The sequence below is a fragment of the Pan paniscus genome, chromosome 9 (assembly GCF_029289425.2).
Source record: "Pan paniscus chromosome 9, NHGRI_mPanPan1-v2.0_pri, whole genome shotgun sequence".
Taxonomy (NCBI): Eukaryota; Metazoa; Chordata; class Mammalia; order Primates; family Hominidae; genus Pan; species Pan paniscus.
The window spans coordinates 88,052,402-88,064,731 of NC_073258.2; the positions used below are offsets into that span (position 1 = coordinate 88,052,402).

At 35.8% G+C, this 12,330-nt stretch overlaps 1 protein-coding gene across 6 annotated transcripts in view; it reads left to right on the forward strand.

The window, feature by feature from the left end:
* Window positions 1-12,330, forward strand: part of TMEM135 (transmembrane protein 135) — a 273,828-nt gene that overhangs the window by 98,011 nt on the left and 163,487 nt on the right. The window lies entirely within an intron of this gene.

A 12,330-nucleotide genomic window follows, 5' to 3' on the forward strand; every position in this document is an offset into this window, starting at 1 on the left:
AGTGTGTGTGTGTGTGTGTGTGTGTGTGTGTTTTCTGGCTACTTTCAAGAGTTTTTTTTTTATTTAGATTTTATAATTTTGTCAGTGATGTATCTGGGTATGGTTTTTCTTTTTTATTATAAATTCACAATTCATAATTGTATACATTTATGGGGAACAAAGCAATGTTATAATCTATGAATACAATGTGGAATAATTAAATCAAGCTAGTTAACATATCTATTACCTCAATTACTTAACTTTTTTGTGGCAAGAACATTTGAAATTTACTCTCTTAGCAATTTGGAAATGTGCTGTACTCTATTATCAACTGTATTCACCATGCAGTGCAATAGTACTCAAAAGAAGAAAAACAAAAGCCATATTTCTCTGGAGATTTTGTACCCTTTGATCAAATCTCCTCATTTCCCCACCTCCAGCCTCTGTAATCACCATTCTACTTTCTGCTATGGGTTTCATATAAGTGAGAACATGTGATATTTGTCTTTCTGGGTACGACTTATACAGCATAATGTTCTCCAGTTTCATCCATGTTGTCTCAAATGACAGAATTTCCTTCATTTTAAAGGCTGAATAGTATTCCATAGTGTAAATACCTCACCTTTTCTTTATCCATTCATCTGTTGATGGACACTTAGGTTGATTTCATAACTTAGCTATTGTAAATAGTTGCTGCAGTGAACATAGGGGTGCAGACATCTCTTCAACAAACTGATTTCAAATCTTTTGGGTGAATACCCAGCAGTGGGATTGCTGGGTCATATGGCAGTTCTATTTTTAGTGTTTTTGAGAAACTTCTATACTTTTTTCCATAATGCCCATACTAATTTATATTCCCACCAAGAGTATATAAAGGTTCCCTTTTCTCCATATCCTTGCCAACACTTATCTTTCATCTTTTTGATGAAAGCCATTCTGACAGGTATGAGATGATACATCATTGTGGTTTTAATTTGCATTTCTCTGCTAATTTCTGATGTTGATTTTTTTTTTCATATATCTGTTGACCATTTGTATGTCTTCTTTTGAGAAATGTCTATTCAGGTCACTTACCCATTTTTTTCAATTGAATTTTTTGTTTTCTTGCTGTTGAATTGTTTGTGCTCCTTACATATTTGGGTTATTCATTCTTTATTGGATGGATGGTTTGCAACCATTTTCTCCCAATCCGTGGGTTGTCTGTCTACTCTGTTGTTTTCTTTGCTATGCAGAAGCTTTTTAGTTTGATGTAATTCCCATTTGTCTATTTTTGTTTTTGTTGCCTGCACCTTTGGGATCAAATTCAAAAAATCATTGCCCAGACCAATGTTGTTTAGTCTTTATCCTGTGCTTTCTTTTAGTAGTTTTAGAGTTTCAGGCCTATGTTTAAGTCTTTAATCCAGTTTTCACTGATTTTTGTATATGGTGTGAGACAAGGCTCTAATTTCATTCTCCTGTATGTGAAAATCCAGTTTTGACAGCACTATTTATTGAAGACACTGTCCTTTTCCCATTGTGTATTTGTGGTACTTTTGTCAAAAATCAGTGGAAGCCATGTGTGGTGGCATGTGCCTGTAATCCCAGCTACTCAGGAGGCTGAGGCAGGAGGATTAGTTGAACTCAGGAGTTTTTTGAGATCAGCCTGGGGGAATGTAGTGAGACTCAAGTCTCAAAAACAAAAATTTGTTGATTGTATATGAACCTGCTTTAGCCTCTGGAGTAGTTGGGAGTAGTGCATCACCATGCCAGGCTAATTGTTTTATTTTTATTTTTTAGAAAATAAAACTGGCCTTAAGCGATCCTCCTACTTTAGCCTCCCAAGTAGCTGGGAGGCTACTTACGTGTGCGAGCCACTCTACCTGGTGATTTTTGCTTTTCATATTCACAGCTATGATTAGCGTTCCTTTGTTTTTGGTTTTTCATTAATCCATCACATATTTTTACATTTGAAAAGTCAAAATTAGTATTTGTCAAACATCCGTTAATCTCAAAAAGTGCTGTACTAAACTAGACCTTGGATTCAATGTTTTACGCCATCTAACTCTCTATGGAGTGTTTTCAGGTATATTAATACCTGCATTGACCACTTTCAGGCAGGTTGATATTAACTGTGACCATCTTACAGACAAAATCAATGTGTAGAGAGTTTAAATGACCTGCCTAAGGTTGCCCAAGTAGTAAACAATTGGAAATGAGATAACTAGACATCTAGTTGCCTAATAGGAAATAAATACCTGCTAAATACAACTATTTTTGTATTTATATTTATAAATTGCATGTTAAATTGACCCACTGAAATCTTTCTATAAGATGATGCCTATGTGATTAAAGGTATTGTAAGATAATGATTGAAATGTATTATAATAATACTTCTCACACCAGTAATCCCAGCACTCTGGGAAGCCGAGACAGGGGGATCACCTGAAGTGAGGAGTTCAAGGCCAGCCTGGCCAACATGGCAAAACCCCGTCTCTACTAAAAAATGCAAAAATTAGCCTGGCATGGTGGCGTGTGCCTGTAGTCCCAGCTACTCGGGAGGCTGAGGCACAAGAATCGCTTGAACCTGGCAGGCGAAGGTTGCAATGAGCCGAGATCGTGCCACTGCACTCCAGCCTGGGTGACAAAGCAAGACTGTCTCAAAAAAACAACAAACAAACAAATAAAACTTTTAGTGTAACAAAAATTGTTACTTCTTTTTTAAGAGAAGGAGTCTCTGTATATTGCCCAGTCTGGCCTCTTAACTCCTGGACTCAAAGGATCCTCCTGCCTCAGCCTCCTGAATAGCTGGGACTATAGGCATGTGCCACTGTGCCTAGCTTACTGTTATTGTTACTTTTTATTTTTATTATTACCAAACAATGTGTGTGCATAGCAGAACATAGAAAATAACTAAAGAAGAAAATCACCCAGAGATTGCTGCTGTTATCACCTCAGCATACATCCTTATAGATCTTTTTGATTTGCACACATATACACAAAAACACACACACAAAAGTCCAATCCAGAAGTTTGCATTTATTACATCTAGGTTTTATGTCTCTTAAGTCTCTTGTCTAGCACTGTTCTTAAAAACAGTCTCTTGTTAACTTATTATTTTTTTGAGACAAAGTCTTACTTTGTTGCCCAAGCTGGAGTGCAGTGGTGCAATCTCGGCTCACTGCAACCTCCACCTCCTGGATTCAAGTGATTCTCCTGCCTCAGCCTCCCGAGTAGCCAGGACTACAGGCACGCACCACCATGCCTACCTAATTTTCATATTTTTAGTAGACATGGGGTTTCACTATGTTGGCCAGGCTGGTCTTGAACTCCTGACCTCTAGATCTGCCCGCTTCAGTCTCCCAAAGTGCTGGGATTACAGGCGTGAGCCACGACGCATAGCTGTTAACTTATTTTTAAACAAAGACATTGTAGACAGTTATTTCCCCCTGTCGCTGACATAGAATGAATGTTTTTAGTATTAATCATCTTAGATGTTATAAAAACTCAAAAGAAAGAGACATTTCAATCAAGAATTTGCTATAGGTAAATTTACAAATGCTGAGAATTAGCTCTGAATTCATTATTTTTGACCCTTGTTAGTAGTTCTTTAGGTACAAGGAAATGAAAAGCAATCTCTTTAGCAGAGGTCAAAAGAAGGTTGTACACTTCAGTGCTTTCCCGTAGAAACAAAGGAAGCTTAGCTGAATTGGCAGAATGCTATTAGAATGAGATATCCTTAAAAATGTTGGTGGGAAGAGCTGATGAAATAAATAAGTTGGGAACAAAGGATTGAATTTGGTATTCTTCTTCTATTGGAGAAGGTACCGAAAAAGAATTTGATCCTCTGATTGCCTAGGGTTTTGAGACATGAGAAAGAATGTACTTTGATCTGGTTTTGAGAAATTATTGCATATTTTATTTTAAGTGCTTGCTGCCTCTGCCTTTCCCCTTTTGCTCCTCAAATATATAAAGTAAGTAGCCTGACCTGCAGGAGGACTGTTAAAAATCGTATCACTAGATTAAATAGAATTAAAAAAGAAACAGGAAGATTGAAGATGTAGTTTAATATATGTATCATTAATAATAGAATAAATACAAGAACATAATGGGTGAGAAATTTATTTCTTAATAAAAATTTCTAAGACTAGACCTTTCAACATTTAGTTATACATGCTTTAATAAAAATCTATCATAGTAAATTTATAATTTTTGTTTGAGTATGTGAATAATCCTTCTGCGCATTATTGGCCTGTTATAAATCTTTCAATGAATTGTGGGTTGGAGTTATATTCATATTGTGCTGAATTTACAAAATTTAAGTTTGCTTTAAACATTTTAAAAATTTTCTAACTTAGCACCAAATCCCCCTATACCTTTGTGTGTGTGTGTGTGTGTGTGTGTGTGTGTGTGTGTGTATGCCTGTGGAGAAAAGTTCCAGAGATTCTTATTTCTCATTTAAAAAAAGTTAGAAAAAATGTAGCTCTTATTTATAAATTACATGCTGTATTTTACTAATTAAGTCTATAGCCTTGCTTAACTTTGTCTTGACAATTTCTAAACTGAATCTTTCTATTTTTCTAATGCCATAACTGTGTGGATTTGCAACAACAAAGATCTGTGTTTTTCAACTTTAGCTGGGCTTAAGTACTACTTAGCAATTCTATGTTCTGTTTACTTATGTGTTCCTCTACTCTCACTCCTGTCCTTAAGCTAGTGTCTTCGTCATTCTCAGAGGTTTATTCTTCTAATTCAGAGAGGGAGAGGGAAGGGGAAGAGAAAAGGGGAAAATTTACACAGTGGGAGAGGGTCAGGGAAAGGGAGAGGAAGAGAGTTTAGTTATATTTGCACCTGCTTCCTTTTAACACAGACAACAGATTGCTATGTATGTTCTTAATATTGTCTTAAACAGGAATCTTTCTCAGTCATAGCCATTTTCCTTCTTGTATCTGTAATTTCTTCCACCTTACTGAACACTGACTTCTACTTAGCCAGTAAAAACGTGTTTAAATATCTTCTCTCCTAAAAATATCCTGTTACCAATTTTCTCTCAACTATGATTCTCATTCTAGCCACAAGTCAATTTCATTCTTTACCTTTATTGTCAAACTTTTCACATTTACTTATACAATTTATATCTTCTCATTCAGTCCTCAACTATATTCTCATCTACACTGCTCTATTAAAATTGTAAAGTATTTGACCTATCGGACACTGTTGATTACTTCTATAATAGTTTTTTCAAAATGTAATTAAATATTTACGTGTTGTTTAAAAGTGAAATTGTGGCCGGGCGCGGTGGTGCACGCCTGTAATCCCAGCACTTTGGGAGGCAAAAGCGGGTGGATCACCTGAGGGTCAAGAGTTAGCGACCAGCCTGACTAACATGGTGAAACCCTGTCTCTACTAAATACAAAAAAATTAGCTGGGCATGGTGGCACATGCCTGTAATTTGAGCTACTTGGGAGGGTGAGACAGGAGAATCACTTGTACCTGGGAGGTGGAGGTTGCAGTGAGCCGAGTGCACCATTGCACTCCAGCCTGGGCAACAAGAGCGAAACTCTGTCTCAAAAAAAAAAAAAAAAAAAAGAAAAAAGTGAAATGGTATGCTGCAAAGGTTACAGAAAATAGTAGTATTCTTTTCTACTGCTTCTAACACATGAATTCCACAATGCAGTGGCAACCACTTGCAGTCTTTGCCTTATTTCCTTTGTTGCTTCGTTGTATCTAAATTAACTTGCCTACACTGCTATTCTTGTTTTGGTTTACACATTACTGACTTCCTACTACAGAAGATGGGAATTTGGTTTTCTTTACACTCTGTGGTGGTGTAGGGATGTTCACAGTATGGTAATACATAAATTTTGTTTAAAATAGTATTTAATGTTTAACATATTCTGTTCAAACTGTGTAACAATTACTCGTAGCTGAGCCATTGTACAACTTTTCTTGCTACCTTATGTTTTTTTCATAGTTAATAATTGCCTCACTTTTTATTTGCTTAGTTTCTTTGTGCCTATTACTAACTCCCTAACTTTGTGACATAAGATTCCTTTCAATATTATCAAGAACACCTAGTAATTTTTCAGTTATATTTTTCCCTCTGTGGCGCTACATCATTTGTTTAAGTTTGTTATCTTGTTCCGGTCTTGTCTGACTGCTTGAGACTTCCGTTTACCTCTGTAATTTGTTGAATCCCAGTTGTCTTTTTGGATTTACTCTGTATTTTACTGCTTGTGGCCGTAGGTAGATATTTTTAGATCTTTAGATCTTGCAAATCTGGAAATATTTTTATATTATTTTCATAATTAAGAGTTTGATTAATACAGATTTCTATGTGAGAAATTCCTTACCTTCCAAATTTTAAGGCATTATTTTATTGTCTTCTAGTTGCAAGTATTGCTGTTGAGTAGTCCCGGGTTGTTTTGATTCCTGTTTCTTTGTTTAATGAAATTTCAGGATGTGGTTTAATGTGGGTCTCTAAAAAATCACTGTGCTGATTATGAGTACTTAGCAGGCCCTTTCACTTTGGGAATTCATATCCTTGTATTGAGAAATATCCTAGTGTAATTTTGTGTCCTCTACTCTATTTCTTTGTTTTTCCGTTTGAATTCCTGGAAGACTTTCTCAACTTTTATTTGGAATTTTTTTACTGAAATTTATAGTTTTGCTGTTATAATTTCTTAGAGTCCTTCAGTTCTCTAAAGTGTTCCTTTTCTTATAACATCCTATTCTTGTTTTATGGTTGCAATGGATGTGTTTTTGTGGGTACTTTTCAGAAATTTCTTTTGATCTTCCATTTAATTTATTTCTTCCACATTTCTTTTTTCTGTTTATTTTGCTCTGTCTTTCCTGTTAAAGGAATTCCTTAAATGCCTATTGATTCTTGTTTGCCTTTTATTTAAAAGTTACTTTGAAGCTTATGGAAACTCACTGTTTTTATTTGTGGGTCTTTACCTATTTCAATGTGTAATTTCCAAAAGTTAACATCTTGTAGGTCTTTTTTCTTGGGCTGCTTTTTTTTTCCTAGAGAGGGATCCTCTTATTACCTATCACGAGAATGGGAAAGTGGTTGGGATATAAGCAGAGTTCCACTGCTTTTGGATCAATGGAAAGAGATATAGTAGGTGGTGAGGTGGGATGGATGGTGGCCTAACATTCGCTGTGTATGGTTTGACTTAATATCCCATCGTTATTAGTATAGTGTCTCACTTCTGCCCTAATTATCCTAACTCTGGTTTTTTTCCTTTAGGGAATCTTCTCTTAGTATGAGAGGGAGGTGATCAGTGTCTAACTGGGTAGACAAGAAGAGAGGAGTCTAACTCCTTTTTAGACTGCTTTGCAGTTCTAAAAGTCCACCAGTTCTCAGTCTTACCTGCATTCTGGCTTTCTGGTGCCTTTCTATTGATGCTTCTAATTCCTAAGGTTCTGCTGAACAAATTAGCATGTCTTCTGACTCTTCAGAGAGTGAAATTGTAGCTACCTTTGTACTCTTAAGTCAGTTACTCTCTTGTTCATGCTCCAAAGTTTCATTGATATTTTTTGTGTTCCGTCTGTCCCTTATTGTGTTCTTTTTTTCTTTGTGGTTTATACTCTTTTATTTCCTTCTGTCGTTTTTGTAGTATTTCTGGAGGGAGTAACGTTAAGTCTATATGTTCACTGTAGTATATTTAACGTAATGGCTTTTCTTCATTTTGAAATTCTTTACTCTTGAGAAATTATTTACTCTTGACTTCTAGGATTTTATTTTTCTGGAATGCCTTCTGATTCTCATGTTACTTTATATTTTGAGATGGATTTTCACTCTTGACGCCCAGGCTGGAGTGCAATGGTGCAATCTTGGCTCACTGCTACCTCCACCTCCTGGTTCAAGCAATTCTCCAGCCTCAGCCTTCCAAGTAGCTGGGATTACAGGCATGTGCCACCATGCCTGGCTAATTTTTTGTATTTTTAGTAGAGACGGGTTTCACCATGTCGGTCAGGCTGGTCTCATACTCCTGACCTCAGGCGCCCCACCTGCCTCGGCCTCCCAAGGTGCTGGGATTACAGGCATGAGCCACCGCATCCGGCCCTTATGTTACTTTTGAGTCTTCCCTGCTGTATCCTTTTCTTTTGCCTCATTTTATATGTTGTTATTTCCTATTATTCTTTTCTTCTGTTTAACTTTCTTGATTTGCCCCATCAAGTTTTCTGGTTACAATCAACTCTTTATACACTGATGACACCAAATGATATTGATAGGTCTTACCTATCCTCTGAGGTCCGGTTCCATAATGTCTGTTAGGCATCTTTTTTTATGCATCTCCCACATATATCAGTTTCCTTACCCCTTCTCCAGTTCTCCACCTCTTGTACCCTTGGATTTTATTAGATGTATGTTTAGTTTTTAAATTTAAAATTCCGTGATGTTTCTAAGTTTATAAATTCTTAAAATTTATATTTAGTAGAGCATCCTTCAAATTACATATTTTTGATTATTAAAGGTTAGAAATGCATTCCTTTTATGCCAGGCTAGAAAAATAAAAGCACATATTGAACAGAGGAACATGCACCCTATTCTTGTCTCAACCATCATGCACTCTCAACCATCTCGTGAAGTCTTTTTCCTTCAGCCCCACTGGCCATCTTATTTGTACTCAAACATGCCAAGTATGATCCTACCTACAGGCTCCTGTGGTCTTTTGACTAGAACCTTCTTTCCTCCAATTTTCAAATTAGTTGATATATTGACATCTTGTAGAGGGGGTTTTGGCAAATAGTAGGTATCGAGTTAGTGTCAGCAAGTATTACTGTCATTATCGTTGTAATATCCATACTGGCTATTCACTTTCTGGTTTCACTTAGTTTCCATTCAAATTATCTTCTCCTAAAAGAGGCCACCCTTGATTTACTCTATTTAAAATATCCCTTCTACCTCATTGTTATTCATATGCTTATTATGCTTAACTTTTTTCATTGCACATATTCACATGCATATGACTTATTTATTTCTGTAGTTATTTGCTTCCACTTTCCCCTAGATGTAAACTCCTTAAAAATAAGGCCATTGTCAAATTGACTCTATCGCTAATTCCTTCAATTTGCCCTTTACAGTGCTTATGAAATAATTGTTAGATAAATTCTAAACTAACCAATCAATATCCTTTTCTTTCTGTATATTACAATGTTCTACACTGTATCAGTGGATTTTCCATTAAGTACTCTTTAGATACAATCCTAAAGAATGTTTTATTAGGGTCTAAATCCTCAGCAATTGTAAGATGGGGAAGCATTGGAAATAGGAATAACTATTTTTTTTTTAATTGTGGTAAAATATATACAATGTTAAATTTACTGTTTTGGCCATTTTTCTGTGTACAGTTCACTGGCATTAAGTAAATTCACATTGTTGTGCATTCACTACTACTATCCATCTCCAGAACTTTGTCATTAAACTGAAACTCTATGTCCATCATATAGTGCCTCCCCATTTCTCCTCTCTCAGCCTCTAGTAACCACTGTTCTACTTTCTGTCTCAATGAATTTTACTACTCTAGATACTTCATATAAGTGAATCATTCAGTATTTGTTGTTTTGCTTCTTGCTTAGTTCACTTAGCATAATATCTTCAGTGCTCATCCATGTTGTATACTATATCAGAATTTCATTCTTTTCTAAGTCTGAATAATATTCCATTGTATGTATATATCATATTTTGTTTATTCATTTATTCATTGATGGACACTTGGGTTGCATCTACATCTAGGCTGTTGTAAATAATACTACTGTGAACATATGCAGATATCTCTTTGAGAGCCTACATTCGGTAGTTATGGATATATACCCAGAAGCAGGGTGGCTGGGTTGTATGATAATTCTATGTGTAATTTTTAAAGTAACTGCCTTACTGTTTTCCACAGTGGCTGTGCCATTTTTCATTCCTATCAGCAGTGCACAAGGGTTCCAATTTCTCCACATCCTTCTCAACACTTGATATTTTCTGTCTTTTTGATAATAGCCATTCTAATGGATGGGAAGTGGTATCTCACTGTGGTTTTGATTTGCATTTCCCTAATGATTAGTGATGTGGAGCATCATTTCATGTGCTTATTGGCTATTTGTATATGTTCTTTGGATAAATTTCTTCAAGTCCTTTGCCCAGTTTTTAATTGGGTTGTTTAGTTTTTGTTGTTGAGTAGCAGGAGTTCCTAATATACTCTGGATATTAACTCCTCATCAGATATGCAATTTGCAGGTGTTTTCTGTTTCATGAGTTGTTTTTTAATTTTGTTGATAGAGTCCTTTGATGCACTAAAGTTTTTAATTTTTGGTGAAATCCAGTTTTATTTATTTAGAGACTGAGTTTCACTCTTGTTGCCCAGGCTGGAGTGCAGTGGTGCGATCTCGGCTCACTGCAACCTCCGTCTCCCAAGTTCAAGTTATTCTCCTGCCTCAGCCTCCTGGGTAGCTGGGAGTACAGGCATGTGCTACCAAGCCCGGCTAATGTTTGTGTTTTTAGTAGAGATGGGGTTTCACCACGTTGGCCAGGCTGGTCTCGAACTCCTGAACTCAGGTTATCCACCCGCCTCGGCCTCTCAAAGTGTTGGGATTACAGGCGTGAGCCGCCATGCCCAGACTGTTTTTAGTTTTGTTGTTTGTGCTTTCGGTGTCATATTAAAGAAATCATTGTTAAATCTAATTTCAGAAAGCTTTTCCCTTATGTTTTCTTTTAAGATTTTTATAGATTGAGATCTTAAATTTATGTCTTTGATCCATTTTGAGTTGATTTTTGTATATGGTAGAGGTAAAGGTCTAACTTCATTCTTTTATATGTGGATGTAACTGTAAGAGGTCCATTGCCCAATGTGTGCAGCAAGTCAGTACACCAAGACATCAGATTGTAGCAGAGACAGATGTTTAAATTTAGGGCCACTGACTGAGGAGATGAGAGGAAACCTCAAATCCATCTCCCTGTGGAGTTTGGGGCTAGAGTTTTGAAGGCTTTTGGAGTGTGCCAGGGTTTGGAGATGGTTGGTTGGTTGGTCCAAGAGTGCAGGGTGAGATCATGGGACAGGGAGACAAAGGAACTGTATTCTCATGCTGATTTGGTTCCTCTTTGGGGATCTTTAAGTTGATTGGTGTCAGCTGTTTTACTGGAATTCAGGATCTGTTTAAGTATTCCATATCTTGAATAAGCAAAAGCCTTATGATTCTAACATCAGAGACCCTATCTGTCTTAAAAAAAGTCTTACAACCTTAGTGTCAGAAATTCTATCTATAGTAACAATGGGGATTCAAATGGAAAGTATGTACTGTTTCTAGACTTTTTCTTAACAAGGAAGTGGGTCAAAGTGCAGCTGATTTATGCTTAATTATAACTATATTTCTATTCAAAATTCTTGTTAAGCCTGTGAGGACAGTTTCATGGATTTCCAGTTTTTTTAAGTACTTTTGAAAAGATTGTCCTTTGCCCACTCAATAGTCTTATTACCCTGGTCAAATATCATTTGATCATATATGCAAGGTTTTCTTTTTGCGTTCTCTGTTCTATTCCATTGTCTTAGATGTCCATCTTTATGATACTACCACATATTTTTGATTACTGTAGGTTTGTAGTAAGTTTTCAATCAGAAAGTGAGTCCTTCAACTTTCTTCTTCTTTTTTCAAGTTTGTTTTGTTTCTTTGGGATCCCTTAACATTCTATATGAATTTCAGGATGGATTTTTCTAGTTCTGCAACATGTGCCATTGGGATTTTAATAGGGATTGCACTGAATCTGTAGATCACTTTGGGTTGTATTGTCATCTTAATAATAAGTATTCCAAACCATGAGCAAAGGATGTCTTTTTATTTATTTGTGTCTTCTTCAATTTCTTTCAGCAATGTTTTGTTGTTTTCAGATTACAAGTCTTTCACTTCCTTGTTTTATTTTTCCCTAGGAGTTTTTTTTTATGCTGTTGTAAATGGAATTGTTTTCTTAATTTCCTTTTCTGATTGTTCATTGTTAGTGTATAGTGAGCAATAACTATTTTGGTGTGTCACCTAATATATGACATTACTAAATTACTTTATCTCCTGTCTCTATATTAGTAGCAGATAAGTGATTTGAACTAAATTCAAATGGAAACTAAATTCAGAATAAATGATAACTTCCAAGTTGAATTTAAATGGTACATTTGAACTTAATTTTTGTTCATTAAACTAAGGTTTAAACTTGTCTAAGCAAACTAATTCGAAACTATAGTCCTGGAAGAATACCAGATTATCAAAATAACCATTTGAAACAATTAAGTTTGAGCTCTTAAAAGATTGTGATAATGATATTTCTGGGGTATAATTTATAACTTCTAGCTCTTATTGTGCCTTGTAGATAGTTCTCTAGTTGCGTTGCATTTC